We start from the raw sequence: 19,005 nt of genomic DNA on the forward strand, positions 1-19,005 counted from the left end.
ATGTATGAAAAAAGCCTTATGTTTACATTTGTAAGTATCGCCCTTTTCACAAAAAAAGCGTTGTAATTCTTTTTTTTAGGGTTGTTGAAAGCTAAGACCATCTCGCCAATTAGGCTATCCATGAGACGTTTCTGATCAGCTGATTATTTCTTTTTTAGTTCTTCTGACGTTACTCCGAGGGGTGCGACGCCCAACAATATCGTTGATTCGATCCAACATCAAACGAATCGGACTAACGAAAGATGTTTGTCGGACGAATTTGTCTGTTCGCAGGAGTAGACTTGTTGACAGAACCCACCGTTGAATTGTCAAATAAACGTCTAATGGATTGCCTAATTCAGTAATTCAGCGTCTTTAATGCACAGTAAACAAACATACTTCTTTAGCTATGTCCTCATGCGTGCTCGCAAGGGGAGTATTGTTATTGGTAGGAAAATATTACAATAATAGGAGTGAAAAACTATTTGTTTATATATTTTCCTTTCCTCATTTCTTATATTGTATACAAAAATCAGCAAGTTAACAAGAACGTGATGAATGCATATTTCAATTGATTTGCCGAACCTCTACAGTGCCATTGAACGATTCTCAAGCTTTTTCCCCTTTTTTGTATTGTTGATAAATTCACAAACGAAACGTTACAAAACGCTCGATTATCTTATTGCGAATATTATGACATTCTTCTTCAAAGATATTTATAGTAAGTGATTTCATGGGTGTTAAAAAACAAATAAACAACTTCTGTTACATACAATAGTGCTTCCCCACTAAAATCTTTGAGGATAATATACTTTGTAAATTGTTTTAAAAATGGGGTCGTACTAGTACATGTTGTAAAGCATGCCTCACAAACAGTATAATGTTTCGGGACACTCTTAAGAATGTATCCGGCAATATGGTACACTACATTACGTTCTGAGTTATCGGACACGCTATCGTCAAAAATCTTTAGAATACTCCAACTCCACAAGATCCACCTGAAAAAAAATTAAAGGGTTGTATACAGGACACGACCACGGTGACATTAAAAATGTAGCTTTTTAAAAGAGCGTGCAAATGAATTTTATCTATCACACATATCGACTCACGTTCTTGTTCACTCGCCTGTTTTCATATGTTTCAATTTGCTATATACCCTCCCCATCAAAACATAATTTATTGAAGGTCTTTTAACGGTAATCTATTAATTAATCAAGTATCTCACTAGGTGATTGGCATTATTTGGCTGATCCATCTAGTAAAAATAGGCTGGTCTGTCCAGAAAATATATTCAATAGAAAAGTTCCATATTGAGAGCTGTGATAAGGAAGCCCACGCCCGCCAACGGAAATATACAGATTCTCCATGAAATATGAAATTTAATTTTCCATTTAAATTTTCAATAATGTACTAATGAACTTAAGTAAACAATCTTAAGTTTAAGTATTTCTTGATCGATTAGTGGTGGAAAAAATGAAATTATTTGATAAATTACATTGTTATGCAACGTTCGCACTACCAGTTAAAACGGGTTTTTATGCTATCTTGGTGACATTTTTCTTGTTGCTAATTATTAAAACGTGTTATAACTCTGTAGTGTAATCATTGTATTATTAAACCAATTCTGCAGCGTTTTATGTTATATAGGTGTTTTATGTGGTAATAGGACTGACATAATTATATCTTCAGTACAGCGGTTTGTTTCATAATTTAAAACAGATTTATTTTAAAATTTAAATTAGTATACCCAACCGTTCTATTTGTTGTATACTTTAAAACGCAATTAGAACTGTGTTTTAAATACATAGGGTAGGACAGATAGTCTGACTGGATAAACTGGGAAAACAATTTTAAGTCCAGTAACGCTTAAGACATGGCTTGAATTTGAATCGAAAAAGAACACCCGCTTAAACTGCTGCTGGGACGGTAAGTTCTGTTTTAAAATTTTCTGTTGTGTGCAGTACGAAACAAAAGTGTTTGAAATTAGAAAACAAAAAGTTCTGCTGGGAATGTGATTGTTTCCGATGCAATTACACTCAGATTTTTCGCACAGGGGATACAGGCCGTGTAAATGAAAGCCGCGTAAATTTAAAAAAACGCGTTAATGAAAACCGCGTAAATTTCAAAATCCGCGTAAAAAAACCTGAGTGTACTCTCCTATATAAAATACTACGCTGCTTAACAGTGCAATAACTACAGAAGCACGTTGTCAGATGCCTTACTGATAAAAAACATAACCGAAATATGAAACCCAATAGGCGCTTTACCCTACGCAGCTACAAAGCGCCGTAAACATGGATTAACAAGTTACAACGCACACGCATGCATAAAAATAAATATATTTTTTTCAAACGCAACACTCTTAAGCAGCACACACCGTATTGAATTAAATCCAAACCAGCCCGCCCACCCACTTTGCAAATCATTCTGTGACACCGTGCTGGTACCCGACAAATCCGCACACGGCCACCGCTGCCGAAAATGCATAGCGTCTACCGCTTATTGTAGTGCCCAGACGCTGCAGCCATGATCTTACCCGTTCGACATAAGAACAAAAACTGATTCAAACGGGTACGCGTCACCTCTATTTATAAACTAACCGTATATGGTTTAGTCACTTAGGTGCGAGTGTGTGTGCAAATGCCAACGTTACTGAAAATCGATAGCGCTTATTGCATCGCCCGGAGACGATATTGCTCGTATGGGATAAGAGCAACAACTGATTTAAACGGACATGCGTTGCTTCTATTTATGACTTTTCGTGTTTCATTGAGCAACTAAGCTGCACTCTCTTGACGGCTGTGTCTGAGAAATCTGCCTCACGAATGGTAATTTTCCCGTTTTTCGTGAACTTTTTAATTTTACCAATTTCCAAAAGTCTACTTTTATTGGGGAGATATTAAATTATTACCAATATTTAAGTTAGGTGTTTCTGAATCGGTTGGTGTATGAATGATTTAAATCCATCTAGTAATATCGGAGTTATAAGCGTGCAAACCTTACATAGTTTCGTTACATGGGAGATAGTTTAGATTTTAGAATGACACCTAGCCCCAGATAGTGGAGTAAGACATTTTTAATGTCAAAAAGGAAGACATTTTAGACCCTGACTATATTTGGTATTATCCACCTGTTTTGCTTTTTCTTTCATCTGTTCATTATACTCTTTTTTATCTGATTTGATTTGTTTGATTTACTGATGCCTGATTATATCGCCCGACTTACAAGATGATGAAGGAATTTCAGACATGAACTGTGATGCAACTTCAAGTTATCTTTACACTGAAGAGCAGTTGAACGTTATTCAAGCAGTGTTCTTGCAATAAACTCACACTAAAATTTCAAGTTACAATTAATTTCAGTTTCCAACAAACAATGATACAGTAAATTAGCATTACATGTTAAATGCGTGAAACAAAATGATTTGTTAAATGACATTACAAAAATAAAAATCAATACATAACCAACCCTAGTTACTGTAAAAGTCTTGTTGTGGTAATATAGTATAACATTGTGCTTCACTGCAAATGGTTATTATTGTTCTGTCACAGTGACATGGTTTTGTTACTGTGCTATTCGAGTGTCAAGTTCATCGAATAAAAATCCGCTTAAAATAACCTGAGTCCTGCGTTGGCTCGAATTCTTTGAATAAATTTAAACACTATATTCATTGATTATTTAGCATTGTATAAATCATATGAAATAATGTTTGAAATGGTTTTCGCTGGGATGCTCCGTTTGCCACGATAAAATTGCTTAATTTTTCATGCAGTAAGGACTTATCCAGCTGCGTTAGTATTGTGCCGTTTTGACGTTTAAATTGGGAGGAAAACAAATCATTTGCACTGCGAATTGGGAGGAAAACAAACCGCTTGTGGGCTTAAGGAGAGGGTGGTAGTATAAAAATGCGAGATCTCAGTGTGCGTATTTTAAACGTCCGATATCTCAATGATCTGTTTTGTAATTTGATCAAAGTCACTCAAAGTTACACAGAAAACTTGCATTACCTAGCAGTAGGTAATTTTAAATCTGTGCATCCCACTTCCTCCAACGAAAAACAAAAGAGAGGGAGTCCAAATTTACCCAAAAATAATGAGATATTCCCCAAAGCCGACTAAACTTCATCCCATTAATTTTGAGTAAAAAAATCATTCCCTCTCCCTCCTTTTCCAGCAGTGAAATAAGGACAGCAAATTAAAATTACCTACTGGTAGCCTAGGATAGGATCCGCCAGCTCTGTCCCCTGTTTTTGAACCAATCCTGAACCAGTTCGTGATTGGTGGAAAGTGACACTAGCAGACGTTCGGCTTAAAAACTGAAGATACAAAAGGGCTGCTTGGAAGTGTTGTCGGATATTGTGATATAAGACACCCTAGTATAATACATAAAACGACGGTTGTGTACTGTTCTTTTTTTGTTTTTCGAGATTTCGTGCGTCTAATTTACATAAGCGTGCCATATGCGGCCCGACTTGTCAACTTTGATTTTTCCACACGCCACCGAAAAACTACCTAAAATTCCGTACTTTTGACTCAATCTCGTGGTATCGTGCAGGAATGTAAAATTAGGTAAACCGTGTTGAAGGTAGTTCCCATTTAACTGCGGCAAAAATAATAACTCAACCTCGAGTTTAATTTACTTAAATTTAAGTTGAATTTACCTAATTTTGAGTATACCCCAAACAACTCAAAAGTACCTTACTGCACGGAAGACCTCGACTGAGTCGAATCTCTCGTTTTGTTTTTGACAACATTAATAAGTGAGAAAGCGATGCACAGCTCAAAAGTACCTAAATTTAAGTTAAAAGAACTTATTCTGTAGGTTATTTTACGGTTGCGTGCAGAAACGTGAAATTCTCGACAAACATATGATTACGGCCTAAAAGCCAACTGTCAAAATCCACTTTGATTGGAAATTTCGGACAAACCGTTACACGCCAATCACAAATGTTGGTAGTAAACGAAAGAGAAAAGTTCTCGACAAACATATGATTACGGCCTAAAAGCCAACTGTCAAAATCCACTTTGAATGGAAATTCCAGACAAACCGTTACTAGTCGAACACAGTTCACAACAGTTTATGAAAGAGAAAACTTTTCTCTTTCGTTTATTATCAACATCTGTGATTGGCGTGTAACGGTTTATCCGGAATTTCCATTCAAAGTGGATTTTGACAGTTGGCTTTTAGGCCGTAATCATATGTTTGTCGAGAGTTTTCTCTTTCATAAACTCTTGTGAACTGTGTTCGACTACCCGAATAGAAATGTACAGTAACAAAACCATGATTTTCACTGTGACAGTACAGTAATTTTACAATAATTTACAGTAAGTTTTAGTGTTATGCTACAATACAAAAACATTAAACTTTAACGTTTTTACAGTAAATTTCAATGAAAAAAAGACTTTTACAGTGAAAAAGGGGGGGTGGTTATGTATCTTAACATTAAAAAAATCAATTTTTCTCCATACATTTTTTTCTCGGAAACAGTAAAATTTAATGTGAATGCACTGTATCAGTTTTTTGCTGAACAGTGAAATTTATTGTTACATGAAATTTTATTGCAAATCTACTGTGAGAACTTGGTATCGAACAATGTTGAAACAGTAATAACTATAATATTTATTGTTTTATTATTGTTTGTAGGGTAAATGCTATTGTAAAATTCTATACGGGTAGTAACGATTTGTCCGGAATTTCCATTCAAAGTGGATTTTGACAGTTGGCTTTTAGACCGTAATCATATGTTTGTCGAGAATTGGTTTATATAGAATATTTTAATCTGAACAAATTAAGTTTTGTACACAATCGAAGCAAAACTAATATTTTGGGAACATTCAACAGGGATTAGCAAAATATAAGAAGAGGTGTAGAAAGAAGCCAGCTGGCGGATCCTATCTTAAGCTAAGTATGCACCTCTTGCGAAATGAAATTTCCTATACAAAACCTATGCATAAAAAACGTCGCGAAATGTTTGCGAAAAAAAAAATTCGTTTCCATTTCGTAAGCGGTACGCCCCACTTTCTGCTGAGGCATGATGGCTAATGAAATTTTGATTTCGTCCGCCATGGCTAGTGAACGGCGGGCGAACATCGTAATAGCGCAGCCCGCTTTTGGGACTTGTATTTTTTCATCGACGGCTGACACTTAGCCGTTTTCGCGATTTTTTCGGGACTTGTTTTTTCGGGATATAGTTTCTTTTCGATTTTTTTGTTATGGGACTTTACGGTATTTTACTGGAGATGTACAGCAGTGAATTTCGGTGGTGTTCCCGATCAGAAAGAAATAACAAAATTATTACAGACTGAGTTACTTTGTTATGATAACACATTGTTTTATAACTTTGGTCTCGTTAGTTGGTAAAATAACAGAAAACATAACAGAAATTCTTCTAGTATATATCAAAAATATGACAACCTGTGATAGGCTTCTATCAGAATTATAACAAATTTTGTTAGGTTCCCCCACTGCCAATATAGGTTTTATTACCTATTGTATAGTACAACGAATTTAGCGTGCAAGTCTAAAAATAGAATAGAATAGAATAGAAAAATATAGCATACATTAAGGCGTTTTCGTTTGGCAGCAAAAAGCTTCATATAGCAAAAGCTTTTTATAGTTTGGTCAAATGATTGCATACATGCTGGCTGATTGTTATTACGAATATATGACACGCTGATGGTTATTTGTGGATTATAAGGGATTTGAACCTGGGTATTCTGAGTTTTATGTGGATGTTTCCTGCATGAACCAACAACGTTGCTTTCGACTGACGTTTAATGGTAGCATAATATTCCTCGAGTCCGTCACGGGCAAAACGATTATAGATGCATCTTGTTTCTAGAACGCACACATTGAACTCTGCCAAAGCATAAGAACTGTTTGTTTTCCTTGTGTCATACACTTTGTTTTCATGCAGTTTTACTCACTACCACAGCTGCCTATATTACGATAGACTGGATAGCTTTATAATGTCTTTTCAGATTAGGAATGTGGGGCTATTTTTAGATTCTGAATAGTGCGCTTCGGTGCTTCTCTTGTACGTTAACATGATTTACACGATTTTTAGAAATAATGTCGATGCGATATGGTAACATTGAGCGGATAAGTTACCTACATTATTTTACGGAGAATACGACATAGATTCAAAGAAACAAATACCAAAGTTTTGAGGCTTGCATTTTGAGATTTCAAGTAAAGTCATTTTCGGGGTTTTCTTATTGGCATTTTTTATATGGGGAAGATTAAGCAAACCAGTACAATAATCTCATATCTAATACATTCGAAGAAATACAATTTTTTACAATAGTTCAATCTATCTGCGAATATTATAACAGATAATCATAAAAGTCGAGAAATTTTTGAGGATTCTTCGGTGTGACAAATTTTAGAATATTTCATGTTTTCAAAAATACATTTTCTTTTCTAAATTTGTTTAGTTTTTAGCTATTTCAAGCACTATCTAAAACACATATTTAAATTGTAACAGCAAACAATAATACCAGCTGGGATATGTATATATTCAGATATTTCTAGGCCATTTTGGAATATTGATAGCTTTATGCAGCATACTCACAAATATTAATTTTTCAACAATTTGAACTGGTCGCATTATTCCTTTTTTTAATTTTCTACAAAATGAATCAAGTATCTTGAATATTACGAAAATTTGTTAGTTCGATGTTTTTTTAAAACGAACGAAGAACCATCGAATACAACGGAAACATTAGTACATATGCGCATTCAAAGCAATTGTCAGTTCATTATAAATGTCAAACTGTCTTAGGTGGAATGAAAAGATACAACAATCTCAAACTCAACTATTTTTATGCGGGAGTTTAAATAAAAAAATTACAATGCTTTGGTAACTCGAACGCACAAAATAAGATACCCATAAACTGGACAAGTTTCGGTTGTTTATGAAAAACCCGCATAAATTGGAGAAATCGGACTGAAGATCCTCGAAGATACTCAAAATTAATAACGGTTTTGTGGAAATCAGTATATATCAAACAGTTGTTTAAGTTCTGAAAATTCGTTTTCGCAATATGCACAATTAATTAAAAGAAAATTATTTATATAATTATTTGACTAAACCATAACAAATAGTCTAAAAATGTTTTTTTATTTGAATCCGCGTTTCTTTATTTAATCTGGAGTGCTTGATACTTCCTGCATCTTCTTTAAAATAAGTTTTATATGAAAATTATAATCTTTAGAATAGCTGGTTGATAACTTTACGATTCCAAAACTTTTTGAATAAAGGCCTCAACATTGAAATCATATGCCACATATTCGAAGTTGCGCGTCAGACGAGTGTCTCAGAAAATAGGCAATCTCTTAATCAAAATGCAACCAAGTAAGTTAAACACCTTACTTTCAAGTTTTCAGACCAATTGCACCTAAAACTTATCTATTCTCAAAATAGTGGAACTTTGAATATCCATGTGGAAAACGCAAATATAAGGAAATCAATAAAAACTTCGAAAATTTGCTTTAAAAAGTTGAATATATACGCATAAAAAGAGGCTTCAGCGTATTAGCAAATAGATAGTCATTTGTATAATATAACAATCATTCACAGTTGATTGATTGATTTGTTTATTGGGGCTTTAACCAACTGGTCATTTGTCCCTTTACAATTTAGAGTTAGCAATCAATGAAAGAATGTGAAAGAATATGTAATATATTATAACACCATCGTTATATGCGTACATTAAAATCATATTAGCAGTTCAATGATATCACCAGAAGATATAATCTTGATATAAGTTTGCTTGCCTTGCTGATTGGGACAGCACAAAAATAACACAGTGAGTAATAAATATCAACATGAGATATAAATTTGATAGCTTTCTGTTATGTCGTTCTGATCGGGTTTCCTCCCGTTCTCGGGGGAGCGGATTATACTGCTAGTGCAAGTGATTTACGGATCGAGCCGAATCTCCGCAATCAAAAGTGTTTTCAATAAGAAAAGTTTCTGTTGTGCAAAATAGTGATATTCGATCATAGATGTTGATGTCGTTGTCAAATTCTTCTGCATGAAAATACTTGTTTCTTCCAAAGGTGAGCGAAGTATTATATTGATAGTAAATTAGCCAGTAGAGCCAAGATTATTCAGATGTTGATTCGGCAAACAAATTTCATTGTGGATTGCGTGTTGGAAAAAAGCAGTCGGTAACCACTTGCTAGTTCACGGAGTGTTGCAAACTAAATTGTATCCACTGATTATTGCATTCGTTTGTCATTTGCTTTGCTCTCAAATATTCACCTTGAGGATTGGTGATCTAGTACCCGGAGGGTGGACTGTTCCACCGCGGTGCTTCGTACATCAGCAACCCTCGCTGGAGGTGCTGCACGATGTATTGTGGAAATTTCTCGTTTCACGCCTTTTTGTCCGGTGAGTAATATTGCGTAGAAAGTGTTAGGTTTGTTCCAATGCCAAGAGAAACTTGAAGTACTCCGGAGGAAACAATGAGAAAATCGTTCCTGTAGTCTCTTCTTTCTCTTGATAATTATCTAGTTTAGAAAGTGAAAGATGTCCAATTTTAATGAGGTTTTTTGCCAAAAGAATGTATTTCAATCTAAATAAACCGAATCCGAGAGCGTAAATGTGAAATTTTCAACTGTAGTTAAATAAACTGAAGAAATAAGTTGTGCTTAATAACAGTCTTAACAATAGCAGTTCTTTAACAAGTGAGCTTACACAGTGGAGCTAGTGTGATGCGGCCTGGTCGCATACCCGAGGCGAAGGATCCAAAGGGGCGCAAAGCCGCTGAGGATCCGCTGAACGAGAAATTGATTAACCCGTTGCTGGAATTTGCAAGCAAACCTGTGATCATCTCGTTTGTCCGGTTTACTTAAACATAAGGGTTATAGGTAGTTTAAAGCCGACTGAGCGGCAGCGAAGTCTGACAATACACCAGAAAACGATGTAGGGTAGCCACATTAGTCAACCGAATACTGACTAATGTGGCTACCCACTGAGACGTCCAAAAAATTGTTTCAAAATCGTTCACCACGGGTCCAACGATGGACATTCGTTGAACGGTTATTTGGACGTTGTCCAAATTGGTCCAACGAACGTCCTTCATTGGACGATTTTGAAACCAACCGTTCTTAGAGGGTATGCCACATCACTTTCTGGTGTACGAGCTTTCAACTAACTGTAGCCCCTAGGTTTGAGTAAACCTGTCAAACGAGAGGATCACAGGTTTGCTTGCAATTCCAGCAACGGGTTAATCGATTCCTCGTCCGGCGGATTCTCAGTGGCTTTGCGCCTCTTCGGATCCTTCGCCTCGGGTATGCGACCAAGCCACATCACACTAGCTCCACTGTATAAGCTCACTTGTTTAAGCACTGTTATTGTTATGAGTGTTATTAATCACAACTTATTTTTTCAGTTTATTGAACATTGGTTAAAAATTTCACATTTCCGCTCTCGGATTCGGTTTATTCAGGCTAAAATACACCCTATTGGCAAAAAACCTCATTGAAAATGGACCTCTATCACTATAGTCACTAAACTAGACAATTACTTTTCTCTTTTTTCTTCTTCTGCTAGCAAACCGGAGTAAAAAGGAGTAAGTATGTTTTGCTCCGGAGCAACTTTCGTGTACTGCAACAAACCTAATATTTTCTTTGTCCTAGTCAAGGTGAAGGGTTTCATGTACAATAGTGAAATAGTTTATCAGAATTGTCAGGAGGAAAAGCTTCCTAATATTGCATAGTACTCTCCGCTTCAAGGCAAATCAAACGATAACAAGATTTGTCACACATGTGATGAAGTATTTGTAAGTGTTAAGTAGCATCACATAATTAACGAGAATCCAAACCTAATACATACTCATTACCAGGTACTTATGCAAATGACTATCAGAACCAATCCCAATTATAGCGACTTCCTTAAATTCCATACTCACGTATTCTACTCAAATGCGTACATAGAAACTCGGCAAAAAAATTAAGAATCTAAAAATTTGGAAATTTTAAAATCAATAAATTTAAAAATTTGGAAATATTAAGTTTCATAAATTTAAAAATATGTGAACCTAAAAATTTACCGATTCAAAAATTTTGAGATTTGAAAATTTATTAATTTGAAAACCTAAAAATTTAGAGATGCGAAAATTTTAGGATTGGAGGATTTACAGGTTTAGAAATTTAAAAACTTAGGAATTCAAAAATTTTAAAATCTTGGAATGTAAAAATTTAACTATTCAAACTTTTGAAATTAATTTTTTTTTTAATTTAAAAGTTTAGAAATTTAAAGATTTTAATGTTTAAAATTTCGAAACTTAATTTTTTTGAAATTTTTGAATTTAAAGGTAATTTCAAAAACAAAGATTTAAAAGTTAGGAAAAATCAAAATTGAAAAGAATTTGAGGATCAAAAAATAAAAAATTTATGAATTTAAAAATTTTCAAGTTTAAATATTAAAAAATTGAAAAGTAAAAAAATCCAAAAATGCAAAAAAATTGAATTTGAAAAGTTTAAGGATACTAAAAATTTAAAAATTCAAGAATCTAAAAATTTATATGTTCGAAAATTTAAAAATTTTAAGATTTTAAAATTTAATAGTTTAAACATTTAAAAATTTAAATATTTAATAATTAAAAGATTTCAATATCAAGGAATGCAAAAATGTAGAGATTTAAAAACAAAAATTTAAGAAATTTGAATATCAAAATATTTTGAAATTTACAGATTTTAATATTAAAAAAAAATCAAATCAGAATTTAAAAATTTAAGAATTAAAAGTTTAAAACATTAAAAATTCATAAATTTCAATATTCAAAAATTTAATAATTTACGAAATTTTAAATTTAAAAATTCAAAAGTTTTAAAATGTGAACATTTAAAAAAAATAAAAAATTTAAAAAGTTAATAGTTTAATAATTTAAAAATTTAAACGCTTCAAATCTTGAAAATTTAAGAAATTAAAAATTTAAAAATTTGTGAACATTTTATCAGGAATTTAAAAATTTAAGAAAAAATATTTAAAAGTTTAAAAATTCAAGAATTTGAAAATGTAATAATGTAAGGAATTTTTGAATCCATCATTTTAAATTTTTTTGAGTATTAACATTTTTAAAAGCTTCAATTTCTGCTATTTCGAGCTGTTGAATTTTGGAAATTTTAAATTTATTTGCGTATTTTTGAATATTTGTATTCAGAGTATTTGAATTTTTAAGCTCTTTGATTTTGAATTTTTGAAAATTTTGCTTTTTCTAAATTTTTATCTCTTGAATTTTTGTACTTTTTATCAATTTGTATCTTTGTATTTCTAAATTTTTTGTTTTCTTGGACTTTTGCATTTTCGTATCTTTTATATTTTTTTGTAATTAATAACACATAATTGTGTGTACTTTACCATTTTGTATTATGGTATTCTCGCATTTTTGTAATTTTGTATTTCTACATTTTTGTATGTTTGTGTTTTCGTATTTTTGTATTATTGCATTTTGGTGTTTTGGTATTTTTATATTTTTGTATATTAGTATATTTGTATTTTTGTATTCTTGCATTTTTATATTTTTCTATTTTTGTATTTTCAAATTTTCGTATTGTTGTATTTTTGCATTATTGAATTTTTGTATTTGTATATTTTTGTTTTTAGAATTTTTGTATTTTTGCGTTCAAGTATTTTTGGATTTCTGTATTTTTGTATTTATGTATTTTTTTTATTTTTGCATTTTTGTGTTTTAGTTTTCTGCATTGTTGTATTTCTGAATTTTTACATTTTTGTATTTTGCATTTTTATTTCGAAATGCAAAATACAAAAATGTAAAAATTCAGAAATACAACAATGCAGAAACTTGAAATTTCAGAAATTTAATTCGTATTTCCGTCAATGTCCTTAAAATTCATGAAACGTCGAGATTTTATGTTACACCGAAAAAAATGTTTTTGAGAAAAATAGACTTTTTGGGACTTTGCTGATTTCGCACCTTTTTGCTTTTCTTATATAGAAAGGTTATGCAATCGGTCGGAATTTCGACCTATTAAACGAGGCCAGCAGGGCCGAGTCTCTTATACCATTCGATTCAGTTCGAGATAGCAAAATGTCTGCGTGTGTGTATATATGTGTGTGTCAAATAATTTAACTCAATTTTCTCAGAGATGGCTAAACCGATTTACATAAACTTAGTTTCAAATAAACGGTATAATGCTCCCATAAGCTGCTATTTAAATTTTAGTTGATCCGACTTCCGGTTTCGGAGTTACGAATTGAAGGGTACGGTCACACAGCAAATTCCCTTATAAACTGGTAACACCATGATGCCCGAATGATATAATACATATTCAAATAGGTTCAACATTACTTGGATTTCCGGTTCTATATCAATAACCAATCAAAGTAGTTTTGACCACATTGGCCACCTATGACGGTTACTGATGCCCCCGGGGAGCTCGCCAAGTTCCTAAGCTAATATCCCCCTATTTTCCAGCGAACTCTTAACCGATTTTTACAAACTTGATTTTAAATTAAAGACATAATACTTCCATTGACTGCCATTGAATTTCATTCAGTCCTGATTTTTGGTTCCGGAGTTACAGTTTGGTTATTGCGGTTACAAAGGAATTTCTCATATAAACCGGTACAATCGTAACACCTCATAGTTTAAAAATCTATTGAAATGAGCACCAAAATACTTCGATTCGCTGGCCTAGATTCTTGGAATATATTGTCCACTATCGATAATTCCTGAAGTCCCGGGTTCCGGACATATTTCAGAACTAAAGCCACTTCGGTGATGACTGAACCAATTTTCACTAACCTAGTCTCAAATGGAAGGCATAGTATGAAGTTGCACCCCCCCCCCCCATCTACCCCTCCTTCCCCTCACACCCCTTTCCAACTCTCTTACCTTCACCCCCCTCCCCCTCTCTTTGACCAACATCACACCCGCATTCCCTTCACCCCAAATATGTTAGGTTTTTCCTAACGCATCCTCCCCTCCCACTAATTATGTCCCTACCCTTTCCCACCACTGCGCATTTCAAAATATGTTAAAGTGAAGACAACATTGAGCTCGCGCTGTTAAACTAATTAAATATTATATTTTTGTTTGTCTCAAGTGTGTCAGCGTCGACATGTTGCTCATCAGGTTCGTAGCAGTCGTGCACTCATATATACTTACCAAGTGTAATAAGAATGTAATAGCCATTTCCTCAATGTTATACTGAACGTAACCAGCTTTGATAAATGAGAAAGACACAATTACACCACTAGGTGGATTAAAACAGGTTTTATTGCATTTTTGTGTTTTCCTATTTTTGTATAATTATATTTTTGTGTTTTCGTACTTTTGTATTTTTAAATTTTGTATTTCTGTATTTCTACCTTTCCGAATTATTGCATTTTTGTTATTATATTTTTGTAATTTTGGATTTTTTTGTCTGTATTATAGCATTTTTGTATTATTGTTTCTTCATATTTTTGTATTTTTAATTTTTGCATTTTTGTATTTCTGCATTTCTGAATCATTTCAAATTTGAATTTTTATTGTATTGTATTGTGGTGAATTTCTGAAATTTTTATTTTTGAATTTTGAAATTTTTCTATATTTAATTTTTTTAAATTGTTGAATGTTAGAACTTTCGAATTATTGAATTTTTGAAATTTCTAAAATTCATGAATTTTTGAAATATTGAATCTAACTTTTTGAATTCCTAAATAATTTAACTTTTTGAATTCCTTAATAATTTAATTTATGGATTTTTGAATATTTGATATTTTCATCTCTTGATTTTTTATTTATTGATCCTTTTGCATTTATGAATTTTTGTGTTTTTGTATTTTTGTATATTTGAATTTTTGTGTTTTATAGTTTTGTGATTTTGTATTTTTATATTCTTGTGTTTTTGTATCTTTGTGTTCTTGTATTTTTGGGTTTCAGTATGTTGAATTTTTCTATTCTTGTATTTTTGTATTTTTTAAGTTTTGTATTTTCGTATTCGTAGTTTTGTATTTTAGTAGATTCGTATTTTGGTATTGTTATTTTTGTATTATTAAATTGATGTATTGTTGGATTGTTGTATTTCTGTATTTGAGTATTTTTGCATTATTTTATTCTTGGATTTTTAGCATTTTTGTATTGTTGTAATCTTGTATTTTTGGATTATTGAATTTTTGTATTTTCATATTTTCGTATTTTTGCGTTTCGTTTTTTTGCGTTTCAGTGTATTCTGGTATTTTTGCATTTTTAGTAATATCGTATTTTTGTATTTTCGTATATTTGTATTTTCGTTTTTTCACTCTTTTGTTTTTTGTATTTTGGTATTTTGTGATTTAGAGTTTTTATATTTTTGTGATTTTGTATCTTTGTGTTTTTGTATGTGTTCTATTATTGCATTCTTGTATTTTTGCATTTTCTTATTTTTGTATATTACAATTTTTGTGTTTGCCTAATTTAGCACTTTCGTATTTATGTATATTTGTATTTTGGTATTTTTGTATTGTTGGATTGTTGTATTTCTGTATTTGAGTGTTTTTGTATTCTTGTATTTTTAGTTTTTTTGTTTTATTGAATTTTTTGTATCTTTATGCTCTTGTATTTTTGTGTTCTCGTATTTTTATATTATTGTGTTTTTGTATTATTGTGTTTTTGTATCTTTTTGAATTTTTGTGGTATAGTATTCTTGTATTTTTGTATTTTGCATTTTTTGTATTCTAGTATTCCTGTAATTTTGAATCTTTGTATTGTGCGTTTAATCTCTATCTGAACACAGACGGTTAAAGTATTCGTTCGGTCGAGTAGTCGCGAGTATAGTCGCAGACACTTCATTGTCAACCAGTTTGACAAAAATTAATCGAGTCATTCACTGTCTGTGAATTGCACACAGATATAATGCATAAAGGCGTGGAATGAGTATGTTATCCTTCAGCTAACTTAACCTCAACCCCCAAGGTCCAACAACATTTAACCTCAACTGTCGCACTAACACAACCACGCATGAATTAGACTATACGAAATGAATGAAACAGCCGCCAGTGAGTGATGATTGTTTTGGTTTGACTTCTACCGCACGGGGGGTGACAATACCGGCAATTATGAGAAGTATTATCAATAAAAGCATTATTCTAGGAAATAAATTATATTCACATTAAATTTCATTGTAAGCATTTTGAAAGTATTGATTTTTCTACAGACATATATGTGAATTGTAATGATTCAATACCTCATACAGCGCGAAACAGCAGACACCATTCACACATCCCCTGTATTCGAACGCTTACTTTCAGCCAAATACATGTTTGCTTTCAGCTTTCGAGTAAATACACAATATTTTCGTACTTCCGAATTTTTGATTTTTTCTATATTGTAGTATTTATCTATATGTTGTATTTCTACATTTTCGTATTTTTGTGCTTTTGTATTTTTGTGTTTCAGGATTTTTGTATTATGGTATTTTTGAGTTTTTCTATTTTTTTATTTATATTTTTGTATGGGTTTTTGTATTTCTGTATAGTTTCATTTTTGAATTTTAGTAATTGTGTATTGTTGGATTGTTGTATTTCTGTATTTGAATATTTTTGTATTTTTAGCATTTTTGTACTTTTTGTATTTTTGTATCCCTGTATTTTTATATTTTTTGTGTTTATGGATTCTTGTATTTTTGAAATTTTTATGTTCTTAGAATTTTAGTATTTCTGTATTTTAGTATGTTTGCATTATTGTGTTTTTGAATTTCTGGATTTATATATTTTGTTTTTTTCTGAAATTTGAATTTTTGAACTTAAGAATTTTTCAATATCGGATTTTTATAAATTTTCGAGGTTTTTAATTTTAAACATTAGAATTTTTGAATGGTTGAATTATCGAAATATTGAATTTTTGGTTATTGAAATTTCTAAAATTTTCATGTTCTTGAATCTTTGACTTTTTGAACTTTTAAATACTCGAATTTATGAATTTTTCAATTTCTGAGTATTAAGTATTTTGTTAACTTGAATTTTTAATTTATTGATCCTTTGAATTTTTGCATTTATATATTTTTGTATTTTGTTTTTGTTGTATTTTTGTGTTTTTGCGTTTGCAAATTTTTGTGTTGTTGTTGCGTTGAATTGCAGAAGTTTTTAATTTTAGAATACAAGAATTTTTTAATTGCTGAATCCTTGATATTTTTTAATATTTGAATGTTTGAATTTGAATTTCTGAATTCCAGAATTTTTGAATTCTTTGCTCTTCGAATTTTTGAATTTTTAATAATTGAATATTGGAGTTATTGAATTTTTGAAACCAGAATTTTCAAATTTTTGCATGTTTTAATCATTGATTTTTCGAGTTTTTGAATTTCTGAACCTTTGAATTACCGGATTTTTGAATTTTTATTTCTTTTTCAATTTTTGGATTTTAAAAATCTTGGAATTCTTGAATTTTCGAATATAAGAATTTCTGAATTTTTGATGTCTTCAATTTTTCATCTTTTGAATTTGAGAATTTTGTGCTAAAAGGGCTTTTCATTTTTTTTGTATTTTTAGTGCATTTGAATTTTAGTAATTCTGTATTTTTGATTTTTTCTTTTTGTATTTGTATTTTTATTGTGGTTGTATTAATTTGATTTGGAATTTTTGCATCTTTGTATTTTAGAACTATTGAATATGTAATACTTGAATTGCATTACATGAATTTTTGTATCATTGTGTTCCTGAATGTTTGGGTCTTACTTTTTGAACATTCCGATTTTTGAAGTTTATAATTTTTAACATTTGAATTCTTCAACTTTCCTAAATTTTTGAAGATTTGATTTTTGAATTTTAGACTTTTTTAATTATAACATTGTTTAATTTTGGAATATTCAATTTTTTAATTTTTGTGGATGTTTGTTGTTGTTATTGGAATTCTCTAATCTCAAAATTTTCAAATTTTTGATTACAGATATCTTGAATTTTAGATATTTTTAGTAAGCAATTCATATATTTTTGTTACTTCTGTCATTTATTTTCAAAAAACTATAAATTTTTCGCTCTCAACGTCTTGTATTTCTGATTTTTATAATGTACATAATTTATCCTGTTTTAGAATTTCGTTCAGTTTTTGAATTTACAAATTATTGAATTTATCATTCCTCAGTTGTGCTTAATAACACTAGTAACAGTGACGTAGTGCTCTGCCAGTGATGTTATGCAGCAAAGCTAGCGTTGTGTGGTTGGACCACATAGTCGCAGCGAAGGATATCAAGCTGCACAAAGCCGCTGAGGGTCCACCTGAAGAGGTGTTATCAAACCCGCTAGCGGATGTGCAAACCAACCTTTGATTCACTTATTTGTCCGGTTTACTCCACAGTTTATAGAGAACAATTGCGCAAAGAGTGAAGTCAAAAAAGTCTACCTATCGTGCACAATTGGAATCCGTCTTTGTAGCAATTTTGCTCGATAAGTAGACTTTTTTGGCTTCACTCTCTGCACACTCTGCGCACCTTTATACTAACGCCTTCGGTTTACTCAAATATAATCAGTCAAACCGATTCCGAAACCGGTTCGGTATCTTGAATGAATTCAATAAGGATTTCGACTTAGCTCAAATGCCTATTCTGACTCAGTAGGTTTCGGAATCGGTTGTTGCCTTTCAACTGGATTCCATATTGAATTCATTCAGGATTCCGAATCAAATTGCGAATGGTTTGACCAGGTACCGGGTAAGCCGACTGAGCGGTATCGATTTGATCTGCAGTAACTTGGTATCCACAAAAACGCACTGTGATTGTGCCTAAGCATATCATTTATACAAAATATCGAAGTACTACATCCGTAGCAACCTTACGTTGCATTTATGTGCGTTATCCATCTTCACTGCCGCTTAGTCGGCTTTAAACTAGCCATAACCCATGTTTGAGTAATCCAGACGAACGAGTGGATCACAGATTTGATTGCACTTCCGACGGATGATTTACAAACACGTTCTCCAGCGGAAACTTGGCCTCAGCTGTGTGGCCAAGCTGCATCACACTAACTTTGCTGCATAACATCACTTGGCAGAGCATTGTATAACTGTTACTAATGTTAATAAGTACAACTGAAAA

Source organism: Topomyia yanbarensis, chromosome 3 (assembly GCF_030247195.1).
Source record: "Topomyia yanbarensis strain Yona2022 chromosome 3, ASM3024719v1, whole genome shotgun sequence".
Taxonomy (NCBI): Eukaryota; Metazoa; Arthropoda; class Insecta; order Diptera; family Culicidae; genus Topomyia; species Topomyia yanbarensis.